The sequence below is a fragment of the Arvicola amphibius genome, chromosome 5, assembly GCF_903992535.2.
Source record: "Arvicola amphibius chromosome 5, mArvAmp1.2, whole genome shotgun sequence".
NCBI classification, from domain to species: domain Eukaryota; kingdom Metazoa; phylum Chordata; class Mammalia; order Rodentia; family Cricetidae; genus Arvicola; species Arvicola amphibius.
The window spans coordinates 116,309,495-116,328,746 of NC_052051.1; the positions used below are offsets into that span (position 1 = coordinate 116,309,495).

Below are 19,252 nucleotides of genomic sequence, written 5' to 3' on the forward strand. Positions count from 1 at the left end.
TATACTTGGAATCCTAGGACTCCTAAATCAACTTCTAAGACCTGAGGCTTGGCTCATAGGGAAGGAGTTAGAGTTTTAACTCAAAGCTGTTGAATGACCACTGCACCCAATACTGCAGGTCTTCTGGACAGTTTTTAAATTATTATTTTTTGCCTGAAGTAATTTGCTTCAAAATGACCTTTTTAGTTCTCATCTTTTAAAAAAATATCTGAATTTATTTCCAGTATTTGCTCAATCCAGCCTTATGTATCATCAAAGGAAAGTCCTGGACTGAATATTTTTGATCCCTTCTTTGAGACTAAATACAGGCATTTTTCCTATCTGTCTGCCTTTCCACTTAATCTATGATTTATCCCTGTCAACTCAATGGCAGCCCCCTTCACTGAGCTCACCATGGTCTTTCTGTTAAGCCTCAAAGACCACCTAAGTCTTTTTTCTTGTTTTCTGCCAACAGTGGGCACTATTCAACCCCACCCCCCACTGATATCCTCTCATTGCTTGTTTGTTGGTGCCACCTCTATTGAGAGAGTTCCTTTCTCCTTAAATGTTATTTCCTGGGGTCTAGTTGTTTATGTGTTTATGTGTTTGAGAAGGATCTCTCTATGTATCCCAGACTGGCGATTCTCCTTGCCTCTCCACCTCACTAGCATTGGATTGCTAGTGTGTGCTGCTATAGCTCATTTAGGAGTCTGGTCTTAGATTTTCTGTGGACTGATTTCATCGTTTACTCTGGTTGCACTTGCTAGGAATATGTCAGACTGTCTGTACCCAGACCTTCTGCTTGCTCTGTAGACCCATATCCATCTCTGTTTGAGTTCCCCCATCCACTCTCATAAAGAAGTCTCTGCACCCACATCTATTCTTCATCCTATATTTCCTGCTTTCATTAATTCCACCTCTCTCCATCTGATGTCTGCCCAACTTCCTGTATTCATCACTAACTTGTTCAACAACTGTCAATTCTGCCTCTGTCATATAAGACCACATGGCTCCATCTCAACTGATGCCACCCTTTCTTAGGCTTTTTGGAATGGTCTTCCTGAACTTGAACCTTGCTCATTTTGTGTGGTCACTGTGGGATTGTTCTAATGTGTAAACTTGAACACATTATTCTCCAGCATTGACATCTCCAATGGCCTCCAGTGATCTTTTTTAATTGTTTATATTGAGCAATCCATTTTCTCCGCTCCCCTCCCTTCCTCTTCCTCTTCTTCTACCCTCTCCTGTGACCCCCATGCTCCCAATTTACCCAGGAGATCTTATCTTTTTCTCCTTCTTATGTAGATCCATTTATGTCTCTCTTAGGGTTGGTTCTCTTTGTTGTTTAGGTTCCCTGGGGTAGACTGTAGACTAGTTTTTCTTTGCTTTATAACTAAAAGCCACTTATGAATGAGTACATATTATATTTGCCTTTCTGGGTCTGGGTTACTTCACTCAATATATTTTCTTCTAGATCCATCCATTTGCCTGCAGATTTCAAGATGTCATTATTGTTTTACCACTGAGTAGTTCTCCACTGTGTAAATGTATCACATTTTCTTTATCCATTCTTTAGTTGAGGGGCATCTAGGTTTTTTCCATGTTCTAGCTATGATAAATAATGCTGCTATGAACATAGTTGAGTACATCTCCTTGTGGTACGTTTGAGCATCCTTTGGGTATATACCCAAAAGTGGTATTGCTGGGTCTTGAAGTAAATTGTTTCCTAGTTTTCTGAGAAATCACCATACTGATATCCAAAGGGGCTGTATCAGTTTTCATTCCCACCAGCAATGCAGGAGTGTTCCCTTTACCTCACATCCTCTCCATCATAAGCTGTCATCAGTATTATTTTTTTTAATCTTTGTCATTCTTATAGGTGTGAAATGAAATCTCAGAATTGTTTTGATTTACATTTCTCTGATGGCCAACCAAGGATGTTGTGCATTTCCTTAAGTGCCTTTCAGCCCTTTGGGATTTATCTGTTGAGAGTTCTCTGTTTAGGTCTGCACCCATTTTTTTTATTGGCTTATGTGATCTTTTGGTGTCCAATTTCATGAGTACTTTTATATTTTGGAGATCAGTTCTCTGTCCTGTGTGGGGTTGGTGAAGATCTTTTCCCAATTCATAAGCCACCATTTTGTTGACTGTAAAGCAGAGGTCTCCAATGATCTTAATAACGTGATGAATCTTTTACTTTTTAAGATGCCTTGAATCTTTTATTCTTTAAGCCCTGGGGATCTATTCCTGATTGGCACTGCAGCTTTTGTTCAAACTTTTCTTTGGCCATACTAACTTGTCTCACTTCCTCAACTTTGTCCTGTTTCCTCTCACCTCCTGGGAACACTATGTTTTGAAATATCACTTCTTTCAGAAAGCCTTTTATGCTCCCTTTCTTATCTTTATCACTTTTTATGGCTCTGTTGCCTCCATGGGGGAGCATTCATCATCCCAGCAGAACATGTTTGACTGTATGTTGCCTAGATATTTGTCTCACAGCCTTTGTGAGCATCATGTTTTCTCAGTTTTGTGTCTCCTCAGTGCTAATCAGAGTGCATGGATATAGGGATAAAGACATTTGTTTGCTGTTTTAATCAACTAAACACATAAGGTACACTGAAGAGATTTCTTAACCATTCTCCCTACTTAGGAGATGGCTCTGTTTGTAGCTATAGGGTGTTTTATTCTTTATTTGTAAATTCTGAAACACTTCACATTTGTAGCAATGTCCCAGGTTCAGGAAATTGTTTAGCATTCCCCCAGTGCCTTCTATCTGCACATATATTGAAATCTAACTGTTCCTTAAGGCTTGTACCATCGGTCCAGCTTACCTTACTTAACCTCCTGAGGTACCTCCTTTGTTTGTCAGGCCCCTGTGTTACATGACTCTGTCTACAAACCAAGTCTATTCTTGCCTTAGTGCCTTAGCTGCTGTGAAAGGCTCTTCTCACTCTGTGTTCTATACCTTCTGACCCCCACCCCACCTGTCACCATCTGCCACATAGTTTCTTCAGAGCCCTTTCCTCCCTGGCAATTTATTGTCTCACCTTACCATACTGAGAGCCTATCAGAGAAAGAGCTGCCCTGCCTTGGGCATTGCAGGATTCCCAGCACCTAGGGTAAGGTCTGGCTCTGATACTTTAGGAAGATTTGATAAATTAATCCATTAAAAATAATATAATTGGATCTGTGGATAAGCTAAGAATTGCAAAGCCTGTTATACACAGAAGATGAACAAGATCATGTCTTACTCATTTTAGATAACTTGCCTAGGAAATGATTCATACAGCAGTGGAGTTTTATGTACTCATAGCCAGAATGTCCACCCTTTCCTACATAAAAAGAAAATATTTCGTTCTGTTTGTGGAGTAGTTGAGCTGTGCTGCTCTTGTGTGGCTACTGTGTTGTTAGCAATTCTGTTCTCAAAATAAAATCTTGGGTAGATTATTATTTCCAAAATAAATTGTCTTTGATTGTCCAGGTGTCCCAGCGATGCATAGCACAGGTTCTTTGGAAAGTTGTTGGCACCTGTTGGTCAGTATTCTTCCAGCCCCATGATTGGCTGACTGTTTCAACCCAGTGTTCTGGCAGCAGTCTGGGTGTCCTTGCTTTAGAGTTACTCTTCTTATGACTTGTGTAATTTACTAGTAATCAAAAACAAAACAAACAAACAAACATTTCTTCCCTGGGTAAGGCCTGTAGAAGAATTCGAGGGTGTTCTTGGTGGCAATATAACCTTTCAAAAAATATATAAACATGTGGTCCTGCCAAGTATTCACAGAGGCGAGTGGTAGGAGGCGGGGAATTGGCATAGCCCCACAGGAGAGCATGCTGGAAGGTTTTCTGTGATGGCACAGAACACCAGATTCATTAGCAATGGGCTCTTTGCTTCTATGATATGACCTACTTGCTGGGCCTGGTGGGGGGAGGGGAATGACAGAATGGGAGAGTGGACCGCCTTCTACGGCGTGCTCAGAAAGTGCTAACTGCTATTACTACTAGCTACAACGTTAGCTGTCTCAGCTCCTATTCTAGAAGTACACAAAGTCCTGGGTTTTCATGCTATACCACAGAAGTCTGCTCTGTCTTGAGCCAGAGCAAAACTCCCCCATAATCCACAGCCTGCCAGGGAGCATGTTGGTGACTGAATTAACTCTAGGAAACTCATTTCTTAAGCTCTTCCCTGCCCACATGTACCACGAGTTACCCAGAAAGCAGCTGCTATTCTCACAAGTGGAAATTCCCTCAGGCTCCCCTTGGAGGCCACTCCCTAGCTCTAGTTTGAGTGAAGGTGTGCAGGGAAGTAGCTTCCCTGTAGCAAGTCCTCATTGTCCACGGTAGTTCTGTAAACACTAGTGTGAGCTTTGGTGGCAGCTCTCCTGCTCCTCATAATGCCCATAGCCCCTCAAGTTTTGCAGGCAGAATGTAGGGGAGGGAGAGAGTAGATAAAAGAACTATTAAGTTTTAATAAAGTTATTAAAATAAATATTTTTACTTTGATTGTGTGTGTGTGTGTGTGTGTGAGTGTGTGTGTACACATCGGCACACATATGCCATGACATACAAGTGAAGATCAGAGGACAGCTTTCATGAGTTCGTTATTATCCTTCAACATGTGTGTCCAGGGCTCTGCCTCATGTGTTCAGACCCAATAGACAGAGCTCTTACCCTCTGAGCTGTCTCACAGGCCTCTCAGTGAAGTTTTAAGATAGATACTTCCATTCCCCCTTCTTTGTTCATGGTAGCCACATGGCTTGAAATCCTCTTTGTCTATGGCTAGAAGCAGTTAGTGAGATGGTAAAGAACTGAGAGTCTGGAGGTTTCCCAGAGGGAAATGGGTTAAAGGAAAGCAGAGCTTGCAGGCCCATATCAACAGTCTGAATATTACATTATCTATTTCAGCAAATACCTTGGACAAGATCCATCTGTCACATACAGAGACAACATTGATCATTCAGGACAGATTTGCCAAGTCTAAGAAGCCAGCTGTCCTCTCCTGCCCGCTGTGGCCAGAGAATGCCTCTTTATAACCAGCTAGAGTAGTCATTGCAAAGGCACAGATCTCCAACCCAATTTCATTCTAATTTCTTTTCTGTCCCCTTTAAGAGAAAATGAGCAAGTAAGGAGCATCTGCCATTGGTTCCATGACAGCTATAGAGGATGTTTTACTTCCCACATGTGTCCAGCCTGCTGCTGGAGGAATGGGCATGTGTGTGTATTCAGCATGTGAGCCTGCACTATATAAGCTTATTCATTCTCTTGCGACAGTTCAGTGTTCAGGTGCAGCTTGCTGACTCATGGACTGGAGGAAGCTAGTCATTCTCAATTGAGAATCAGCACTCTCTACTCATCAACACTCGCCTTGCACCCAACGCTTCAGAAATTCAGAGAAGTTCCATCTGAGAACTTGAATCCATTTTGGAGGGCTGCTGCAGACAGACCAGGTCTTCTAGTTCCCATTGTAGTTGTCTCGATGGGTTTATTCAACAAAAGCAGCAGAATACATATACCCAAGAAATAGGAAGGGGGTAAGGGACAGTCAGGGATGGGGTCAAGTTGTCCTACTGTGGGCAAGATTCTAGCTCAGGAAGTCTTTTCTCGGGAGCGATGTGTGTGGCAGCATTAATGACTGCCATAGGCTTTTCTTTGACTTAGCCATTGCTCCTCTGCTTCCTGTCATTAGGAAACAATCAGAAATCTCCACAAAGGTGAATAGGTTGTCATTATTTATTATAATATGAGGGAAGTAATGTAAATATCCCTTAGCAGTGATAGGTTGGTTGTTTTCTAACACAGCTATTAAACATTATGGTGCTGAGAGCTGCTAATTGACATGAGATATTTTATAATAAACTTATTTTGTGGGGAAAGCATAATAAAATATGCAAAACATGTACAGATGCATATGTATATAAAGAAATGTTCTAAGACAGTCTCCAGCATGTTGGCAGATGGGCATTTTGATGACTGGCTTGATTTGGGTTGTGTCTATCATTGTTTCTTGATTTTGTACATTAAGCTTGAATTTAATTCATAGCTAGAATTAGAAACAATGAATTTTTCTGTCTTTCACATATATGTGCACACACATGTGCACTCAATTTCTGGATTTAAATGAACATCACATTTTTAAAATGACAGAAGAGTGAATAAAGTTACCTGACTTCAGCTGTTTAATTGGAAGAACTCCCGAGTCCTTCCTACTTAGCTGTGCTTTGGAAAAGAGCATAGGACTTTATAGATATCAAGGTTATTTATTCCTGTTCTTAAATACCTTACATTATCAAATTCAGTAAGTAACGATTCTTACTTTTCTGTCAGAGGTGCCTTCTGTGTGCCAGCCATGGTCCCCAGCTCTTTTGTTCATAACTTTTTCCCTGGCGTCAAAGGGAGGGAGTAAAGCAGATTTTAAGGCTGCAATTACACAGGTGAAGCTTCGCAGCCATATGGCATGTCTCAATGGAGCTTTCCCTGCACCTTCCTCTTTGAACCCACTGTGGCAAGTTTCTCAGTAAATGTCCTCTAGGCTTGTCTTTCTTGAAGGAGTTGCCCTACTAAAGAGCCAGCATTTAGCCTACTGGCGGGCGTGAGAACAAGTCTGGTGTGCAAGCCTGGTGACCCCTGTAGAGGTGGCAGGAGGGAACCGACTCCGCGAAGTTGTCCTTGTACCTCCACGTGTACACAGTGGCACCCAGACTTCCGTGCACACACAAAGATGGATGATAAAAGAAAAGAAATTCAGGTGAAATATGTGGTGGAAAGGTCACATCTGGTGGCAACTTTTTTGCTGGAGGGTTCTGAAGTGGTCCAGGGGATCACTTGCTAAGAGGCAGAGAATACGTATTTCAGTCTTTCTTCCTTTTCCTTGAAGGTCCTAGGGAGTCATGGGAGTTTCACACAGATAACCTTACCTAATACGTGTGTCTTCTTAAAGGGCTCACCTCGGTGCACTCCAGTTAGATGAAGTTTCTACCCTCTTAATACCTCAGAGCAGGGATTAAGTGTCAGCACATGGACACTTGTAGGATATACTTAACCCGTGGCAAATTGAAAACCAAAATTGGTTTCCTAAAATAAAATTGCATCTGTACTGAACACTTGCAGACCTTTATTGTTATAACATATTGTTCAGCAAAGAAAAAAAAGCTTTTTACATAGCATTTATATAGCTTTAGGGACCACAAGTAAATGGCACGTTTCACTGCTTAATGCACTGTTTAATGCTTGAGCATCTGTGGATTTTGGTATCTGGGGGAGGTGGGTCTTGGTCCCTGTCCTCCTCAGTGGGAATAGGGGCAGGTGCTTCTTATTCAGGAAGCTCATCATGTCTTCTGGTGACACTCCTGGCCTTTCAGAAAAGGACCCAGTAGGAACAGGTATCACCTTCTAGCCTGTGAGAAATGTGGCTGGGTACCCACAGGAGCTTCCTCCTCCTCACTAAGAAATCCAGAGACTTCAGTGTCCTCTCTTGGGGAGTTTTGCCATATAAATATGCAGTATTTGATCTCGCATGGTTAGAGGGATGGTCCACATCTGTGGTCTATTTAGATCAGTGCCTTAGGCAGTATGGATGTTTCAGCTACTGAGTACTGTGTCCTTTGGCCTAATTTCCATTCCAAAATAGAGAATCATTTTCTTACGGCATTAGCCAAGCATGTCCCAATCACAACTATACGCCAAGCCTTAACGGACTAAGCACATTTGTGTGTACAATCTACTTATTTCTCACCAGCCCTGGGGCTGTGGGCATTATTAATGATCCCCATTTTGCAAGAGAAGAAAATGAGGCACACAGAAGTTTAGTAAATCTCCCCAGGTGATGTAGGACGAAAGTGGAGGAACCAGTATTGGGAGTACTACTGGAGGGCCACCTGCTCCAAACTCCCACATTTACCCGTCGCTCCACGGCTCTTAAGATACTCTTTTCATTGAGCAGTCTGTTTACCGACTATGACAGGTATTCTCTGAAATCTGACAACCCATCAAAGTATTGAAAAGTTTCCAAACGCTTTCCTATGTATGTGTGTTTATGAGCTCACAGAACTGGGATCTTACCCGCTTAGCAAATTCTGGGGCAACTCGAGCAGATTCCCTCTAGGTCTACTACTCTATTTGGGTTAGGCAGGTTCCTTGTGCCCACCAGGCTTGTTAAGTGGGGGTACGGAGGAATCAACACTGTAGATGCCTTCCAGAGCCACAGGGAGCGGGGCGGGGGGAGGGGGGCAATATGTACAGCACTAGCATTGCCACGCTACAGTCTAGAAAATGTTTCTACCTCCCTAGCCCTCAGCTTACCTCATTGTGGAACCAAGGCAGCCTTCACAGGGTGACCGGACCAAGTCAGAGATGAGGTTTGCCCAGCCCAGACCTGGCATGTGAGCTGTGTACCCTCTTGCCAGGGCTAGCTGGTATTTTAGAAGTGGGACTTTGTCTGTGTTGTGTCTTGTCTCAAGAGAGACCTATTTTGCTCTTGACCCTGCTCCTTTTCCAACTGCCATGAGACTGCAGTCTCAGTAATTTTAAACCCTGGAGAGTGGAAGCACCTCCGTCCACAGCACAGGGTCTCAAGCCACCTAACCCTGACTCCTTTATTCTTTTACCAAATGGCAGATTAGCATTGAAAGTTTATTAATTCAGTGGATAAGAAGCTTAACATACTTTATTAGAGCCAAACATAGTAAAAATATTTATTTAAATAAGTTTTGTTCTTAAAAATATAGTTCTGTTTTTCAAATGTACAATGATGGAACCTCTCTGTGCATCTTCACCAGCGGCTGGAGCACCTCCGCCCTCTGTGTCTCTCATATAAATTGCTAGAACTTTGTGGTTTGAAACCAACTTGATAAGTTCTTTACTGGAAGTCCTAAAAGGCTGCCCTGGTCAAGGCAGCTCCAATCATTAGTCTCTCAGGGGCCATAGCTAGAGTAATGAGCTTACAGTTGGGAACTACGGTACAGTTTGTCATTCGTAGCTTTGTCCAGCAGAACTAGGTTGTAGAGCCTGTCCTGAATGCTGCCTTGGTATCTCCTTCTTCTTTTTTGCCTCACCCCCAGACTTGTTTACTGGGTTTTTGTCTTCATTGGCCAACTTTCCGGCCTCATTCTTCTGGTTGACCTTGGGTGACCCAGCAAAGCTTGGAGAGCAGTGACTACCACGGCAGCCTTGCTGAGATGTCAGACCAAAAATAAAAATGTCCGTTTTTAAAGGGAGAAAACTGTACTACACTTCCTCAGGTTCAAGCTGACCTGGGCACAGTAGAAACTTAGAGTCACTGGCTCCTAACTCTAGCTGCTCACCCAAGCCATGATACAGGGAAAAGGTAGCATGTTCAGTATAGGTTCTTGGGCTTCACTCAGCGCTTGCTGTCATAAGAGTTTTTCATCTTGGAAAGTGCATTTTGTTGTCCTTCATTTGTATAATTGCTGGATTTATAGTTTCTAATATTCTTCCGTTGGAAGGATTCTGCCAAGGGGTTCCCCTTCTGTTTCCATAGCTGCCTTGGTGAGTGATAGGGGACCCTAGTATATCCAGAGTACTGTTTTGTCAGGATAAATCTGGGGGCTGATAAGAAGAAGGGCTGGGGTATGTAAAGTGGCTTGGCACTCTAGAATACTTATTGTCACCTACATTTCAGGCTATATGAAAATACAGATTGGTGACTTCTAAAGGGAACAGAATAGGTGCCTTTGCAAGTGAATTGCCGTAAACCTCCCAATAAAAAGCGAATGAACTTCAGGCATGTTAGATGTGGAGTTAGTAGAAGGGTAGCCTAAGATGAAGGAGTGGGTTACCATGATGTCTGACCATGCACCAGGTCCCCTAGAGAACTGTAAATACATTACTTCATGCAAAGAAAGGAATCTGAGACTGGTTGGTCATTTGGGTTTTAGCTAAAAACTCCCCCACCCCACCCCTTTATAAGAGCATGTAGTAACATCGCTGAAGAGGCAAGCATTTGTTCTCCACAAAGAATGGCGTTCTAGCTTTGCCCAGAAGCAGGTGCTCGCAGAATAAGTCTGTTCAGCTGTTAACCAGCCATGGCCGAGATCTCTGCCACAGCTCGGCCCTCTCCTACTGACCTCCATCTGATAGTGCTTTCTTTCAAACTAAGACCTTGCCCCTTAAGTCCACGCAGTGTTCTGGGGCAAGACTCGATTCCCAAAAAGATTGTGAGAGGAGGAAGTGGGGTTTGGTTTAGTTTTAGCCCAATGACAGACACTAAAAGATGCTCCAGCATTGAAGAGAAAGAGCCTCCATGGTTGACTTTATTAAGATCTCCGCTCAGGTGTTGCCCCAAAAGAGGCTTCCCCGTCCACAGAATTCATGCCTCTCGGTCCACCTGCCCATCCAGGCACCTGATTTCACACTGCCCTGATGGTGATTTCTCTTCTTGTCTTTTAATACCATCTAAAATGAAGTCTATTTCATTTTTGTTTACTTGCTTACATTGCTATTTTTTCTGTTCATATCACTAAACTTTAAAAGTTCCTAAATTTTTAAAATCACATTAATAATCAAAATATTCTCAGGCAAAATTATTTGGAGCAAGTACCTCTAATATGAATTTGTTGTTTCTATTAACTTATTTATAAAATTTGTTTCTCCCTTAGGCATACAACACATCAAAAAAAAAAAAAAACACGATACAGAAATTCTACAAGGATAGGTACAAAAAGTGCACAAACTGATGTTTTTTCTTCCTCTATCCTACTTCCAAGTACACTGTCCTTAAACATGAGTGGTCTGAGGGCAGAGGCATCCCAGGGCATCTTTTCTACTGTGTTCCTGAAGCCTGCCTGAGTGCCTGCCTCATAAAGCCACTTAGGAAATGCTCGGCAAATATTTCTTGTGTGGAAGTAAACAGGGCTACAGCGCAGTTCACTGTGGAGGCTTTAAATGACTGGGGGTTTGCTGTACGCTCAGGGTGGAGGAGGAAAAGCCTGGTTTTAGGATCAGAAAGTCTTCCTAATACACGCCGTGCTGTGTAAGGGATTTGCTGTAATGATTCAAATCCTTCACCGAGGAGGTAATTGCGCCCTCACCGACAGGAGCGCAGCGCAGGCAGGCACACAGCTGCTTTCTCGGTTTTCTTATAACAGATGGCCCCGGTGGACCTGCTTCTGAGGCTTTTTGAGGAAATAGCCTCAAAAATCACCGAAATATATTTATCATGTCTCCCAACACATGTTTCCCAAGTAAAACAAGGAGATTGAGGGTGAGATTGAGGGCGAGAACACACAGTCGGAAGATGCCGCTGGGGAAGGTGCTTCTGTTTGCCCAGGCATCCAGTACCTGGTTTCAGGAGCACTGGGGGAGGCCCTGTGCCTCTGCTCTTCAAACAAAGAGGTGAAGTAAGTCAGTTCCAGGAAACTTACAGAAGAAAATCCTTGCTTAGGCAAAGATTTCTTAGATATGGCAGCAAAAGCACTATCTACAAAAGACAAACTTAGTGAATTAGAACATCAGAAGTTTGGCCTTTCAAAAGATACTTTCAAAAGAGAAAATTAAAAGGCAAGATGTAGATGGCAACTCATGTTTGCAAAGATCATCACTGATTAAATAAAAAAAAATTTGTGTTCACAGACTGTGCAGAAATCTTACAGATTCATAAGGAAACAGTCAGGGGCCAAACAATGCACTATGATTCAGTAATGAAGATGAATTGCCTAGCATACATGCTGCAGCATGAACAAAACTCATAAATATGCTACGAAATTAACAGTTCACAAAAGAACACACAGATTTGTTTGTTTTGGGAAATGTCAATACAGGACAAATCTGTAGAGATGAAGTGTTGGTCCATATTTGCCTGTGGCTGGGGATGAAAGAAAGGACCGTAAAAGTTGAAAGTTACATATGTTCTCGGTGCCCCAATGGTTGAAAACTAAAAACTGGAAAAACCAAGTCACAGAACAAAAGCTCTGCTCTGAGCTCTCCCGGGAGCACTAAATATTCTGTAACTGTTGGTTTTCTGTCTATTATAGACAAATGATAACAAATATAAGAGTTTAGTATATGGCAGTGAGTGCTCTGCCTCAATGGATGAGTGTGTTTTAATACTTTTTAATTTTTCAAAATAGTTAAGTAGGTTTTCCAAAAATGTATGCCATGATTTTACACAAGTTATTAAAGAAAATAATGTGTGTTTGGCAATTAAGAAAGCAAGATTGCATTGAGAGAGCCAAACTAGTTTTAAATGGTACATGGATAAACTTGCTTTTTCTTAATAATAGTGAGATTTTATTATTTAGAAAGGATGAAAATAGATGTATATATTTTATTAGAGAGATCAATTTAAAGAACTTAAAAATATTATGGAATTAAAGCATGAATGTTACACCAATCAGATCCGAGTCCTTGTACTGGGCACACATGCATAGCCTGGGGCTGCCGATGTGTTATGCAGTTGGAAGAATGAAGCCACTAGTGACTGAAACTGAATACCAAAGCCTGGTAATTCATCTAGCGTTTCTGTCTTCTCTCTTTCGTACCAGAAACAAAAAATGTGGGAAGCTCCCCTGCCATCATTTCTTGAACATAATCATCCTAGGTTGGTAGAAAGTGATTGCAGAGCCGTGATGACCAACCACAAGGAACCGTTCTCTTTGACCTTGCCTAAGTCTGATTCTGGAATGTCTGGCTTCCCTGGCCGCAGTTGTCTGGCCCTTGATGTCTGCTAGACCCTTATTTCCTTTCCCAAAACGTTTGCTTTACAGCCCTGGAGTCTTATTTTAATACAGTTTTTGAATATTGTCAGTTCAAAGAAACTTATTATAGTACACAAGAAGCTTAAGGATGCTATAATAATGACGATACGAGACAGAGTCAAGCCCTGGGGGGAAATAGAGTCTGAAAGGCTTAAGAGGAGAAAGATGCAAGTCCTTGGCTCCTTGTGATACCGAAGAAGCCTCAGGAAGAAAGTGGTGTGTGAGGCATGCTTTGTGTAACTGGATAGGCAGCAACCAGCACAAGGGCAGGAACACTAGAGGCAGAAGTGCCAGCACCAGCAGGAGCAAGGAGAATGCCCAAGGGACACGTCAACTACCACTGATATGACAACAGGGATGGCAATCTGAGGTTCCTGGACCAGACCCAAACAGGGTAGGACTACAGTTTCTGCCTGTTTGCTTTCTTTGTGGATTGTGAGATTAGGGGGAAAAATTAGTTCTGTACAGTTAACATTTTAAATGGTGATACAGGGTGTCTACATAATATCCTCAAATTTGCTTATTGGTCTGCCATATAAACTATTTACTTCCTGGGCCTTCCATGAAAGGTTTGAGGGAGGCTCTCATGGTGGCTCATGCCTGGTAGTCTCAGGGCTTGCGAGGTGCAGTCAAGAGAATCAAGAATTCATGCACATCCTCAGTTCCATCGCAAGTTCTAGGCCAACCCAGGCTGCACAGGATAGGTCTCAAAAGAAGAGGAGAGAGAAGGTAAGAGGAGATGGAGGTAGAATGGGGGTGGGTGTCATCCTGGAATTTAGAAGGGCAAGAGGATCTCAAGTTGAAAGTCACAAAGTCAACTTGGACTGTATAGAGCAAGACTCTATAACACACACACACACACACACACACACAGAGAGAGAGAGAGAGAGAGAGAGAGAGAGAGAGAGAGAGAGAGAGAGAGAGAGAGAGAGAGACCCAGAAAAAAAGGGTTGGGGTGCTAGCTCAGGAGAAGTGTGCTTACCTAGCCTGCACGAGACCCTGAGTTCAGTCCCCAGTAGTGTGGAAGCAGAGTTGGAAGCACAGAAGAGAGATGAGTAGTGGGAAGAATTTGGGGTCCTTGTTATTAAGAAGTCTCAGGATATAAATAACCTGGAAATTGGATCCAGTAATCCAAGTTACTATTATTATTATGCTTGATTCTCATCCCTCTCTCTTTCAAACTTCATTTGCTAGTAAATACTTGTCATGTGATTAAAGGGGGGGGAACCTCTGCTCAGCCTATTCCATTGCATTTGAGGCATCAGATCCAGGAAGGGGAGTGTGTAGACTTTTCCCCTCTAAGTAGCTGCTGATAGGATATAGCCCGTCTGTGGGCCAGTCGCTGTGCTGCTAGGCGAATTGTCCGACTTAGGTCCCATGCCTGCCTAAATGGGGTGGGTAAGAGCTTCTCCAGGTGAACCAGAAAAACGGAGCTGGAGACACTGCTATGTGGCTACGAACTGAAGTTCCACATGCCAGTCTCCCAGGGGAAGGGATTTATGCTACACTTATAACCAGTGGGGGGTTTCAGCATTTATTATGCAATGTGTTTAGGAGGCCTGTGCACCTATAGTACACTGTTGGACAGGTCAGAAACAAGGCAGGCTTTTCCTCTGAGAACACCTTGGTCTTTATATTGTCAGTGAGCAGCGAGGAAGAGAAATTTCATGGTAAGATTTATATTTTGAAATTATCACCAGAATCGTTCTTCTAAGTTAAGCATTTATACTTTACGGCAGGGGACACAAAGTTGGGGGAGTGGGTCTGGAGATAGGGGTGAAAATAATCAAAACACACTGAACAAAATTCTTAAAGAACCAGCAGTTAGGAATATTTCCTAACGCAAGCTCCCTGCTGACACAAAATTTCCAATCAAGCCAAATCAAAACAAGCCAAATTAAGAAATATCCACATTTAATGGGAGTTCTGCACTCTCGGGTGGCTTCCAGGGGGAATCGGGAAGCCGCACAAACATACCACCAGGAGGAAGGAAAAGGGACCACCTGTTCCTCTTTTGGGAACTTATTTAAATACCCTGGGGAGTGGTCCTGACCCAACCCCCAGGGAGGGGTCAGGACCTGGCCTGCTGGGATTTGAAGTCCCGACCAGGCCTGGGGGCTGGGATAGATGCGAGAGGCTGGGGCCTATGCTCCCAACTTGACACCAGCAAAAAAATGAAATAAAATTTTTGTTTTCTGTGTTAGTTTTTGATTAGTAACACATAGGTAGTCCAGAGTCAATTTGAGTCCACCTCAAGTTTAGCAGAAACAACAAAAAAGCTAGTTTTGTGAAATAATAATTAATAGTCTTGCTGTATTTTCTTTTATTGACTTCTCCATATTTGAAGTATAAGAACTAGAAGAGAATATAAAAATCATAGTCCTTCCACTTCTTTTATTCACAGATGTTGAAATGATCTTTTTTCTCCTAGCGGAGAGGTGACTTTTCTGGAAAATCATTCAAAATTTTTTACAGTCAAGTCAATACATTCCTCAGAGTTAAAGGAGCGAGGACACAAAGATGACATAAAGGCCATCGCACCCCAGATGTCCGCGCCTGCACGCGCACCAGCACCCACGGAATTTGAGGGAGTGCACTGCTGTGCCTGCCCCGGAGGAGCAGGGCCGGGCACTGAGGATGGAAAAGGTCTTTGAAATCAACAAAGCAATTTCCCACATGTTTAGAGTCCTGAGTAAGCAGCAGAATTCAAGGGTTCAGCTGTGCATTTGGAAGGAAGGAAGGAGAGTTGGAGAGCATTAGCCTTTTCCTCAGAGTTGGTCTCTCCTTATCTCTCTGCCTCATAAGCCTTTTGCGGTATCCGGACCACGGTATGGTTGTAAGTGTTTAACCAGCCTAGACGTTGTCATTAGCAGAAACCTTTTTCCATTGCTGGAAGCTCTGAGCCCAGAGAATAAATCTAGGCTCCTTGTTTTATCTTCACAGGGTTACTATAAAGCTAAGAAAATCTGGGACCACCACTGCTAATTTTAGAGTCTTTTGTTTTTGCTAGCTGACATTTAGACTCTTATTAAAAAATTTTCTTCTCCTCATTTCTGAGTAGTTCAAACAGGAAATCTTCCCTGAGAGTAGACTGTATAGAAAAGTGTGCCAGATGGTCCGGCCTCTCCCTGTGTCCTTAACATATTGTCCAGCCTACTCAGAATGTGACATCAGAGGCAGCCTCCCCGACTTCCCCATGCTCCAGTAAAGAAAAGAAACTGTGGATCTGTTGTAATAACTCTGCTAAAGAAAGAAAGAAAGGTCTCTAGACTAGTCAGCATACATTCTCAGCGGTAGGCTGGATAGGAAGGTTAGTTCGTGGGCATAGAAGCGGCCCAGGAACGTCTCTTAATTGCACTTTACAGAAAAGGTAGAGAACAGTGTCCACTGGGAGCTGCCGACTGGAAATGCAGTCCGCGGATTAGTGCCACACAGTCTAAATTACATTTTGCCCTTCTCTAACATCCTAAAGAGTACAGTGAACACTCTGGATGGAAGAAAATATAGAAAACAGTTTACAAGTACAAAGACCATGCCTGTCTGTGGACAAGGGAACTTAGAACTTTCTGCCCAATTTTACTAGAAACCTAAAACTACTTAAAGCATAGAGGTAATGTTACACACACACACACACACACACACACACACACACACACACACACACACTCACATACACAGTTGCCTTTAATTTCAGCAACTATGGAGGATAAATGTGACTAGCATGTCACACTGTGCTTTAAGCTAGATTTAGAACATATTTATAGTGAAGAGTATGCATAAGATATGGGAATATGACTTACGAATTACTGTTTAGCAACTACCCACTTAATCAGCACCCAGGCTAGAAGTTCAGCATCATCGTTATCTGTGCCTCTGGCCTTCTCTCTGTCACTGACCTCTCTCTCCACAACAGTGAGTACAGATCTGATGTTTACAACAAGCAGTTCCTTATTTGACTGATATTTTTACTTTCTAAATGCAGTTATCACACTCTGTAAAGTCACCAGACTGGTCAGTGCCCCAGTCTTTGATCCTCAAAACAATACAAGTTAAGGTTCCTGTGAGAACTTCTTGTCATATTTTCATCAGTTAATTGGTACAAACCATGTTTTACCTGTATTTCTCTGTAAGACCCCTCCTTTAACATACTATTGATTAACGTACTCAGTTAATGAAGCTACTCTGAACATATGAACATATGTTCTTCTGTGAAGCCCATCAAGGCCGTCTTGTGCTTAGGAATACCAAAACACTTCAGTGGGGACTTTTGAAAAAGTGACATTTTCAATAAGGTGTGTATACTCACACGTGTGCGCGTGTGTGTGCGCGCGCGCGCACACACACACACACAGAGAGAGAGAGAGAGAGAGAGAGAGAGAGAGAGAGAATGGGGTGTGGTCTAGCAATAGCTCAGTGGTTAAGAGCACTTGTTTCTCTTGCAGAGAACCCAGGTTCAGTTTCCAGCACCACATAGTGGTTTAGAACCATCTGTAACTCCAGTTTCAGGGGATCTAACCCCTCTTCTCACTTCGCAGATACTAGGCACATACAGGAAAAATACTCATATGCCTAAAATAAAAATATTAAAATATTTAAGAGTTGTAAAGATGTGGCACCACGCAGACCTTGAAAGGATACTTACAGTGTGAAAGTTGCAACAAGGAGGCTGAACCTTGCCTTGTTGGAGTACAGTCACAAGTAGTGACTCAGCTTTCACTTCTAGGCAGACGCTTCACTGCCCCTAGAAGCATCCTAATTGTTTGTTTTGTTTTGTTTTTTCAGGGTAGAGAGGTAATGGGGAATCTGGAAAAAATGATGATAGCATGTTTCCATAAAAGCAGTATTTACTAAAATGTTTCATGGTTGAGTCCCTTTTGATAAACAGTTTTGAGGGCCATTCACGTACACATGACTTACTCATCCTGGTTGTATAAAATGAGCCTTTGTATCAAGCCACTAAAAGCATTTTCTATTCTTCTTTTCCTGAAGTATGAGGGTCCCACTCTTTACTCTTCCAAATTTATTGTGCTGCACATTCTGAGCAGGTGGTGCACAGGGAAGCTTCAGCTGCAGCTCCTCGGGAGCCTTGTTTTGTACTTTTAGACAAGATGCTCAGTCCTCCTTGGCCTGGAACTCTCCAGATAGGTTAGGGTAGCTGACATTGAGCCCCAGATACCCACCTTCCTCTGCCTTGCCTGCTCTGTTACCTTCACATGAAAGCCCCATGCCCAGCGAGTTTTCGCATGAGTTCTAGGAAAGGAACTCAGGTCCTCATGCTTACAGAGCAAGCACGTTGCACCTGAGCCACTCAGTCCTGCTTGTCATAATCTTCTGCATAGTCATAGTCCTGGAACACACATGCATAGTCCTCCAGGGTACATCCTGGTACATAGCTGTTGGACCATAGATGGCATACTCACCTTGATCAGAATGGGTGTAGCAATCATTTTTACTTCTCCTTCGGTAGAATACAATAGGTTTGGGTGTTCTACTCACAAGCACCAGCATTCTCTCTATTTGATTCCTACCTTCTAGCCATTGTATGGATGTGCAGGATTGATGCGGCTCTCGTGTACTTTTCTGTAAGCCAGAAAAGCACACTTCTTTAGTTTTTCCTTTTCAAGTCTCAGGTTGCTTGCCTATTTTCTGCCTCTTTTTGTTTTTAATTAGTAGTTCTTCATGTAGCCTAGCTATGAATTCCACATTTATTTATGTGTCATAGATCTTTCTCCTCTCTTTTAATATTATCTTTTAATTAAAACACACTTGTTTGGGCTTTACTGGGAGGTTAGGATTATGCTTATTTTTGTTCTTGTTTTGAAACAAGATCATATGGCCTTGAGCTCCTTATGTAGCCCAAGCTGGCCTCTATTCATAATCCCCCTGCCTCAGCCTGATGAGCAGAAAGAGATTGGGCAAGAGAGCCAGACTGAGAAGCTGCTGGGAATAAGAAGGGCAGAGTCTCAGGATATGTATGAAATGAGGTAATAAACCATGAGCCATGTGGTAAACTTAGTTAAGAAATATGGATTAACTTAAGTTGTAAGAACTAGTTATTAATAAGCTTGAACTATCAGCTGAGCATTTATAATTAATATTGAGTCTCTATATTGGTTATTTGAGAACTGGTGGATGGGAAAGAGAAGTCTACCTATAGTATTCCATTGGATAAATCTAACCCTGAATTTATCTTCTATAGCCTGCTTTGTTTGCCTTTGGTATTAGGATCTGTAATCTACCTGGATTGTGTGAGATAGGAGGTCCAATGTCATTTAGGTATCCAGTTATTCTAGTACTATTTGTGGAAGGATATTTTGCAATTATTTTATTTTAGAGAATTTAATGTGTGAGTCCTGTATTTGCATAGTTCTTTTCCCATGCTTGCAAATCTCATTTTAGGAGCCATGTTTATTCCTCCCTGACATTCTGACCATTGCTGTACCTCAGACTGTAGGATAGGAGGTTGAAATAACCCATGTTAAACTCTCGTATTGCTTCCTCTAAAGATGGAGGTGTCCTAAAGTAGCATTATAAATCATGAATTTTCTTTGGTTGAAAAATAACAA

General features: G+C 42.4%; 1 protein-coding gene across 4 annotated transcripts in view; it reads left to right on the top strand.

Moving 5' to 3' along the window:
- Arhgap26 (Rho GTPase activating protein 26) overlaps nt 1-19,252 on the top strand; it is a 394,170-nt gene that overhangs the window by 348,143 nt on the left and 26,775 nt on the right. The window lies entirely within an intron of this gene.